At 37.7% G+C, this 9,467-nt stretch overlaps 1 long non-coding RNA gene across 1 annotated transcript in view; it reads left to right on the top strand.

Moving 5' to 3' along the window:
* The first annotated feature begins 3,776 nt into the window (after positions 1 to 3,776).
* LOC122791494 overlaps positions 3,777 to 9,467 on the top strand; it is a 71,678-nt gene continuing 65,987 nt past the window's right edge. Inside the window, exon 1 of the long non-coding RNA XR_006363163.1 lies at positions 3,777 to 3,861. This is a non-coding gene — a long non-coding RNA (uncharacterized LOC122791494). The remainder of the gene's footprint in view (positions 3,862 to 9,467) is intronic.

The following is a 9,467-nucleotide window of genomic DNA, read 5'->3' as shown; positions in this document are numbered from 1 at the left end:
CATACCATAGTTTCCTCCATCTTGGCAAATTACCACAGTATTTTTTACCGTATAAGGAAGCAATTGTTTTGTACAATTCTTCTAGTCCAGCTCACTGATCTTTAAAACAATTAAGGCTGGCATTTTGGTGACGCTTTAATAGTATAAAGTGCTTCCAACATCATTTCTGAGTTTAGCCACATTAGTCCAAATTATTAATTTCCTTTGCCCCATCTCTGACATAATTTCCTGGCAATAAGCTCAATAAATCTTGTCAAGAATGCTTCATCTATGAAAACATCTTTAAATATATATATATATATATATATATATATATATATATATATATATATATATATATATATATATATATATAAATATAACCCCTGAATCTAGACTTACCCTGGGCCAGGCACTCCTCCTCCCCTCCGTCTTTTACGTCGCCCCAGTTCTTACCAATATCCAGGCCTCCACTCTAAACAAACTCACCATAAAATAGCCAGATTCGTTACTAACTCCCCGTACAACTCACACCACTGCATTTCTTTAAAATCTCTTCAATGGCTTGAACTTCCCCAATTTCTGCTATCTTATCAATTTCACATACTACACTCTACTCTTTATAAAACCTCCTTCTGTCCATTTCTATCTTCCTTAGTCTCCATCTACATCCCATCCCTGACCTTCCGTACTTCTAACCAACAATTACTTGATGTCTACCACCCGAAAAGGTCAGTAGGCAAACTACTCTACAAACACTCCCTTGCCCATGCTTGGAACAAACTTGACTTACGTTCAATCTCCCACACCTCACACTTTAAAAATGAACTAAAAGCTTATTTTCTCAATTCCAGAACCTGCCCTTGCCATGACCCTACCTAGTCTTCCTTTCCTTTATGTACCCTCAAAAGGACCATACTTCTCTCTCTCCAATGTGTCTACTATGCATTTGCATAATTTTATACAAACAAAAACATTTTATTGTTAACCTATTGAACTATATCAATGTAAAATTGTTACTTAGCTTCTTTTTAATGCAACTTTAACTTTATGCATGTAACCCAACATATGTGAATTTTTTTGCTATAACTGCTATTGTACCAATAGTGTTTAAAATTGTACTTGTTTAAAAATGTACTACTGGAGCTTTTCTCCTCGGGTCTCCACTGAAAATGGGCCACAAGCCCAGTTGGACAAACCCGGTTAACAAATGTCATATATATATATATATATATATATATATATATATATATATATATATATATATATATATAAATAATTATGGCAGAGAGATGAAGAAAGTAGGAGTATAAGGAGGCGAGACGCATGGCAAAGAGAGAGGTGGAGAAGGCTAAGGATAAGGCATATGAAGAGTTGTATAAAAGGTTGGACACTAAGGAGGGAGAAAAGGACCTGTACCGATTGGCTAGACAGAGGGACCGAGCTAGGAAAGATGTGCAGCAGGTAAAGGTGATAAAGGATAATGAAGGAAACATACTTACAACCAAGGAGAGTGTGTTGAGGAGATTAAGTACTTTGAGGGGTTGATGAATGAAGAGAATGAGAGGAAGAGAAGGTTGGATGATGTAGACATAGTGAATCATGAAGTGCAGTGGATTAGCAAGGAGGAAGTAAGGATAGCTATGAAGAGGATGAAGAATGGAAAGGTTGCTGGCCCAGATGACATACCTGTGGAAGCATGGAGGTGTTTAGTTGAAATGGCAGTGGAGTTTTTAACCAGATTGTTTAATGAAATCTTGGAAAGTGAGAGGATGCCTGAGGAATGGAGAAAAAGTGTTTTGGAAGAGATTTTTAAGAACAAGGGTGATGTGCAGAGCTGTAGTAACTACAGAGCATGAAGTTATGGGAAAGAGTAGTGGAAGCTAGGTTAAGTAGGGACAATGATGATTAGTGATCAGCAGTATGGTTTCATGCCGGGAAAGAGCACTACAGATGCAATGTTTGCTATGAGAGTGTTGATGGAGAAGTACAGAGAATGTCAGGAGGAGTTGCATTGTGTTTTTGTAGATTTAGAGACAGCATATGACAGGGTGCCTAGAGAGGAGTTGTGGTACTGTATGAGGAAGTTAGGAGTGTCAGAGAAGTATGCAAGAGTGGTACAGGATATGTACGAGGGTAGTGTGACAGCGGTGAGGTCTGTGGTGGGAGTGACAGATGCGTTTAAGGTGGAGTTAGGGTTACATCAAGGATCAGCTCTGAGCCCTTTCTTATTTGCAATGGTGATGGATAGGTTGACATACGAGATCGGACAGGAATCCCCGTGGACTATGAAGCTTGCAGATGACATTGTGATCTGTACTGAGAGTAGGGAACAGGTGGAGATGACCCTGGAGAGGTGGAGATATGCTTTAGAGAGAAGAGTAGTGAAGGTCAGCAGGACTAAGACAGAATATATGTGTGTGAATGAGAGGGAGGATAGAGGAATGGTGAGGATGCAAGGAGTAGAAGTGGTGAAGGTGGATGAGTTTAAATACTTGGGGTCAATAGTTTAGAGTAACGGTGAGTGTGGAAGAGAGTACAGGCAGGATGGAGTGGGTGGAGAAGAGCGTCAGGAGTGATTTTTGACAGACGAGTACCTGTAAGAGTGAAAGGGAAGGTCTTCAAGAGGGTAGTGAGACCAGCTATGTTATATGGGTTGGAGACAGTGGCATTGACATAAAAGGCAGGAGTTTGAGCTGGATGTGGCAGAGTTAAAGATGTTATGATTTGCACTGGGTGTGATGAGGTTGGACAGGATTAAGAATAAGTGTATTAGAGGGTCAGGTTGGAAGGTTTGGAGACAAAGCCAGAGAGGCAAGATTACGATGGTTTGGACATGTGCTGAAGAGAGATGCTGAGTATATTTGGAAAAAGATGCTAAGGGTGAAGCTACTAGGTAACAGGAAAAGAGGAAGGCCTAAGATAAGGTTTATGGATGTGGTGAGAGAGGACATGCAGTTGGTTAGTGTGACAGAGCAAGATGCAGAGGACAGGAAGAAATGGAAACAGGTGATCCGCTGTGGCGACCCCTAATGGGAACAGCCAAAAGAAGATGATGATAAATAATTATGGCAGTGTATTATAGAGAATTAAGGCTTTGAGTTATTGTAATACACCCCTTGGTGTGAGTGTCTTAGTCTCAACATGAATATAAGAAATAAAGAAATACAGTGACTATTTTAATGCTGGCAGATGCAAAAGAAAAAGACTTCTAATCAGCATATGAAGGTTAAGGATCCATTACATATTCTTTCTGTTATGAATAATCCAATGCATGAGAAGGCAGAGCACATTTGTCAGCAAATCACACAGCTTTTGAGAGTACTGCACTGTGCTTTGTTAGGTTTGTCAAAATGTAGAACTAACTAAAAAGAAAGTAATAATATAGCAGTTGCATGCACTTTGGACAGCACAGTGAGAGCATTTGATGCATACAGCTCTTTGTTGTGATAGATGCATTAAATGCTTAGAGTGTTCCTTGCGATGGTGATACAAACTCTGTTGATAGAATTTGTAGCAACAAATTGGAAAAATTAAAATTTCAACAGTGTGGAGCTGTGTTTGCTGTGTGAAGAAGCCTCACATCTCTCAGAATTCACCCCATCTGTAAGGACAGTTATGTGATGAAAACAAAAATGTTATGAATGATATGGAGATGTAGCAAAATCCCACTTTTAATGAGAAGCTCGTACTTTGTATTATTTCCAATTTTACTTTGTCCTGATGGTAGAATATATTTCAGAAGTTCATTAACAATGATGCTAATGATTCAGGTAACAGTTTTTCTCCCTTTTTTTAAGAATAAAAGAAGCTGAAGAGAGTTTCCGACAGAAAAAGGAAAAATCACCCTATTCAGTGAAACCAAAACATGATGCTGGAATAGTAAGTACATATTTTTTTCTTCTTGTATGTCTCAGTTAATAGTCTGATAATTACAAGCCCAATACAAGAAGCCAGGATTCTATGACACCAAAGAGACATACAGTATAGGACAGAGGCTTTGCAAGGGTAGGATGAGGCAGACCATGTCAGAGCTGCAAACCAAAGTGGTGTGTGAATTTGTGTACAGCATGAAGTATCCTGGGAATATGATTAATGTAGAGAGCTGTTAAATAAGGGCATTTTTCTGAAAATGAGAACAGCGGAGTTTAGTGAGGGATGCTGTAAGAGCAGAAATGGGAAGACCAAAGATTACTGAGAGACACTGTGATAGTTTATTAGGATGCTTACAAATACTTCACTTTGGTGTAAATTAAGAGGCTTAGTGATGATGGGAGGTCATTACATTCATCTGACAACATTAGAAAATGACTGACACTAGCCTGGATTCACCCCACCTGCCTAGCTACTTAACAAGAACCAAGTGAAATAGTGTATCCATCTGTAATTGAATCCACTGAGGAGAAAGTGAGAAGTGTAGTGGGCAGCTGAGTAGTGACAGTTGCCATTATGTTTTAACTCTTTGCCTAGACATGTATCGCTTGTTCAATCTGTGTAACATCCATAGAGGCCCAAGTAAGTTGGAATCACTGTCTCTCTTTCTTGCATGCTGACAGCATTAAAGTGAAATTGCAATCATTAAATGGAAGCAAACTTAATAAAATAAATGATGAATTTACTAGAAAAAATGTATTGCATCTCAAACAAAACTTTGACAGCTCAGTCAATACCTTTGTAAATACAGTATGCCAAAGCCCCCCCTGAGTCTTATTTGTGACTTAGCAAACATTTTTGCAGCTGAACTTGTTTCAAGTCAAACAAATAAACACCTCTCCTTGGTGGCTCCTGAAAAGAAGCAGTTGTGTACCTGTTTTGTATTTGGAGACTGGAACAAAATGAACTAATGGATGTATGTATGGATGAATGAGCATTATTCAGACACTTAGGTCTGCCTGCCATTTTTAGTGCCAGGCAAACTGACAGAAACCCTTAGGAAAGGCAGAGTAGTGGACCACCTGGTTAATGAGAAACCTCAAACCATTCTCTGTTTTCTTTGGATCATGAGCTTTGAGGTAGACACTGTGTTGTTTTAAGTGGTTTTCTGGGTTGCTGCTATGTTTACTAGAATTTCAGAAGCTCTGCACTGTTAGTGCAGAGTACATTATCAACACAATATCCAAATGTTTTCATATTCACACACACAGTACTTCTAAGTAAATGAAGGGGAGATGTATGAACTAAACAAATGCAGTGCACATTGCCCAAATCCACACTGGACTTGCATCAGTTCTGCATTTTCTTCAGACAAAACAGTTACAGTAGAAAAGACAGTAAATAAGGGTGTCTGAAAACTGATGCTTGCTTATTTTAGAAGGTACTAACAGTGGAAACCTACAAGCCTTGATATATGAGTTTAGGAAGTTATTACCAAAATGTTCCCATGTGAAACAAGATTTTAGGTAATACGGCATCACTTTTATGTTAGGTTAGGCATAAATATGTATTGTAACAGTTGAATGTTGGCAGCACTTTGTATTGTCCATACAGGTTAAAAAGCAGTGATGGGTTGTTTTACTCAGTAGCAGCAATAATAGATGTGAGTTGTGAACTGCATCGATCCTTAAAGTGCCTTGATTTTACCGTATCTGCTGGGTATCTTTATTCATTTATTGTTTATTTGTTAATTGGTGAAATTAACTGATCCAAACAACAAAACCTATTTCACATACAGCCCACGTGGTGGTTTTACGTGGTTAAACAATCTATAAATATTTAATAGAAAAAATGTGCAGGTATATTTACTGAAGAGACAAAATCCACTGCAGAAACAATGGAACAGTACATACGTTTGTTATGAAGGAAGAGCTAGCAGCAGTAGAATCATGTCTTTAGCAGTAGTATCTTTCAGGGTTCACTTACAGCACAGTTATTATGAGGGTTGAAGTGAGAATAACGAAGTAAAGGAATGGTGTGTACCCCAGCATTTGAACTGGTCTATTTAGATGTTGCAGCTACTTATGGAATTGCCTATATATATATATATATATATTTTTTTTTGCTTCACCATCCATTTCACCAATGATTTATTCCAAGAGCACATTCCTGGCTTATGGAAGAGCCCTAATGTTTTCATGCCTAAAAATCCCAGTTAGATCTCTGCTACCCAGCAAAAGTCAGGTGAAGGAAAATTGACCAACATTTCTGGTCTCCCCCCAGCAGCTCCTTTGGCCTCTGCCATTGCAGTGTCCTAGGAAGAAGATCCCCATTAATGGCCATTGCAATATATAGTGTGGCAGCATTGGTTCAGCAGACTTGGACTTTACCAGGTAGCACATAGCAAGGAGTCTTGCTAGCTGTTATCCTTGTGGCAAGCCAGAGCCTCTTCCCTCCTGTCAGGATGTGTGAGCAGGCAGGCAGTGACTGTTAACTCCCATCTTCCCCTGCCAGGTCCTACAGGCACTCAATCTACTATTCAATCTTTATCCGTTTATAGTGACGTCAGGGCTTTATTCTACAATGTTAAAGAGCTGCCTACTGCTTATGGAATTATTTGAAATTTCCAAATCCTTGGAAGGTGGGTTGAAGTGAATTTCTTACTCTAATAAGAACAAGATAATTTGGGACCTTCACGGAATTTCTGGCACCATGCAGGTGTAATAAGGTTGTACAGAACAGGAAGCAATGTTGTTATAGTGAGCATTCAGTCAAGTAATAGGCCATCGTAGTGTATTTCTCGTTTTTGTAACTGTGTTTAGTAAGTTTTATTATTTATATTCATTGAGTAATTGCAGATTGTGTGAATTTCTGTCTAGCTTTGGAAAGATAATTGTTGTCCTCCAGAACATAGCTAGTGTAGGTCATTTCTACAAAATAAGTTAGTCAAATTCCATTACAAATAATTTTAAAGAGCTGTGCTATCTGCCACATGGAAATGTGAATAAACCACTCATAAAACATGATGTAAAAGACAAAAAATAACATTTTACAGTTAAGAAAGCAGAAGAAAATCTTCCACTTGGGTCAGTTCCATTCTGTTCAATGGCAGTCTTGAAGATAATCCTAACTTGCAATGCAAGATCTTCACTTATGAATTCAGTGTGTGTACTGCTGCGATACAGTCATGTTGTAATAATATCCTGGAGGTTTCCACTAAAATCCTTTATACCATTACTGGAAAAAAATGGTATTCATCTGCATCAGTGAGGTTAAGCAGATATGTATCAGGGTCGAATGTACTTTTTAGTGGTGACCTAATGGAGAAACTGGAAAATCACTAGTATCCATTTCCTAACTAGCCTTTTCAAAAGCAATACATGTAACAACAGCTTAATATCTATAGACCAACTAATCTCACAGACATGCTAGGGAAATGCTTTGAAGGTAAACTGTTGATGTACTTAAGAGTTTGCATTCATATACAACATTATTAAATCCTGTCTGGCATGACATTTTTCTCTGTCAGATTCTGACAATTTTGAATGACCTTCATGAGCAAGTACTGCCTTGCATATGAGTGTGTTATTTTATTTGGCTGGACTTAACCACGACAGTCTACTCCATTTCCCGCCTTGACACTAGTGTGTGTGCGTGTTACTGATCTAAATGTTAATACATACATTACTCAGTGGTTGCCATACTGATTAGGGAAGAATGTTGCAGTATGAAACTCACATCTTATTGGGTCACATTTCACTCCAGGATATGGTTTGGGAATGCTTTATTTTTAACTTTTTGTTCTCTTTCCACCAATTAATGAAAATATTTGCTTTAGTAAATTTGCTGTCAATTGCCAATTGGTTACAGTAGTCACTTTAGACCGCATCATTTAATCACTATTGGCCACTGATTCCTAACCTGGGGGTTATAGTACTATTTCAAGTATATAACAGTGAAATAAACTGAAAATGAAAGTAATTTATTTTTTTTTTTTATTTTTTGTTGCTGTTTGGCTATGTAACATCTAAAGTATGGATAATGACCATGCTGTCTGATTCTGCAATATGTTAGTATGCACGTTTGACCTTAAGTCTCAAGGTCATACTCAGCCTCAACTTGTGAGAGCACCCCATTTTCATTCTGCATTAACACCATCAGTTCTTGTGTCTAGCATGAAAAAACTCTAAAGTTGGACATACTACTGTAGGAAGATACGGATTACTTCCAGGTTTCTTTTGGTGGGTAATGCAGTTATTAGACATCCAGAAGAAGGTGCACCCCTCAGTCTTGGTTGAGAACATGTTACAAAAAGACATCTTTCCTATCAAATATGCAGAAGCAGAAGTAAAGGAGCAGATAACTGATGTGTTCTTGTGCTTAAACATGCTGAGAAATGGGTAAATTACATGGTGAGAATAAAATAGAAATAAACGCATGCATTAAAAAATGAAATTCTAGCACCTACATGTTGTCTAAAGATGATCTGTTTTAAATGATTTTAAATTACATATCTCATTCTTTTAAAACTTGATTGTGGACACTCCATTCAGGGATAAATTACAAGTTTGCAGTGACTATTCCCATGAGAAGCGATATGCACTCATTTCAGGGGTACACTTGCCATGTTCATAGATACTGGGAGTTTTGCTTTTAGTGCTACAAGACTATTGCTACCTGAAATATTGCATTCCAGATAGGGTAGGCGTACTGGTTAAAACAGGAAAAGTTGCCATAAACTGTGTAACTGTTTGAGGGAAAGTTCCTTGTGTTCATAATCTTTAAGAAGTAACTGAAAGAAAACAAAGCACAATGAAGTTCCAGTTTACATTTTTTTGCAGTTAGTAGGAGTATATGCATTAACAAGCTTATGTGTGTTTTGTGTAAGCATTGTGTGTATGTGTCTGTTTTGTTTTAATAACTTTTTTGACTGGGTTAGATCTTTTTTCTTTATTTGTAAATACCCCGAGATTTGGGTCATAAGTAATATAAAATAGGTCTATAAAACTGAAATAGTCAGACATCTACTGATGAGAAGAATATTAGATCAAAAGTTTGGGAATAAAAAGTTCTAAAATGCACCACAGAGCAATTAAAACTGCATGGCTGGGGGGAGGGGGTAATACTCCCATTTCCCTTGCCCAGTTTAATTATTTCCTATACCAAATCAAAGCTCCAGCAAAATGAAACAAGTTTCCAGCAACACTTCTGGTCTGCCTTGGACGTATGAGAGAGCTGCTTTTATACGTACTAAATCACAAGACATTTTATTAGTGTGTGCATGGCAGTACACCCGGAGTTGTAATAAAGTACTAAAAGTTGGCAGTATTTCATGTGTGTTGTTGGTACAATCACACTGTCACATGAACAAATGTTAGTTTTCTAGAGTACTTTTCATCATCATAATGTTCAGTATGATTTGATAATGCATGGGATCTGTGATCAAATGCCATTATTATTAAGGGTGCCTTGGTACGATAATGTTTAGCATTACACTTATTTTATAACCACCTTGGTCAGATAAATTATATGATGCAAAATGTGGATTTAAAATTTAATTCTGAGGCATGTTGGTTGTTTTGACTGTCTTTTTGAAACAATTACATTTTTATTGA

The sequence above is a fragment of the Protopterus annectens genome, chromosome 1.part2 (assembly GCF_019279795.1).
Source record: "Protopterus annectens isolate FY-2018-M chromosome 1.part2, PAN1.0, whole genome shotgun sequence".
In the NCBI taxonomy this organism is placed as follows: domain Eukaryota; kingdom Metazoa; phylum Chordata; order Ceratodontiformes; family Protopteridae; genus Protopterus; species Protopterus annectens.
The sequence above is the reverse complement of the archived record's forward strand: the minus strand, read 5'-3'. Positions and strand labels throughout refer to the sequence as shown.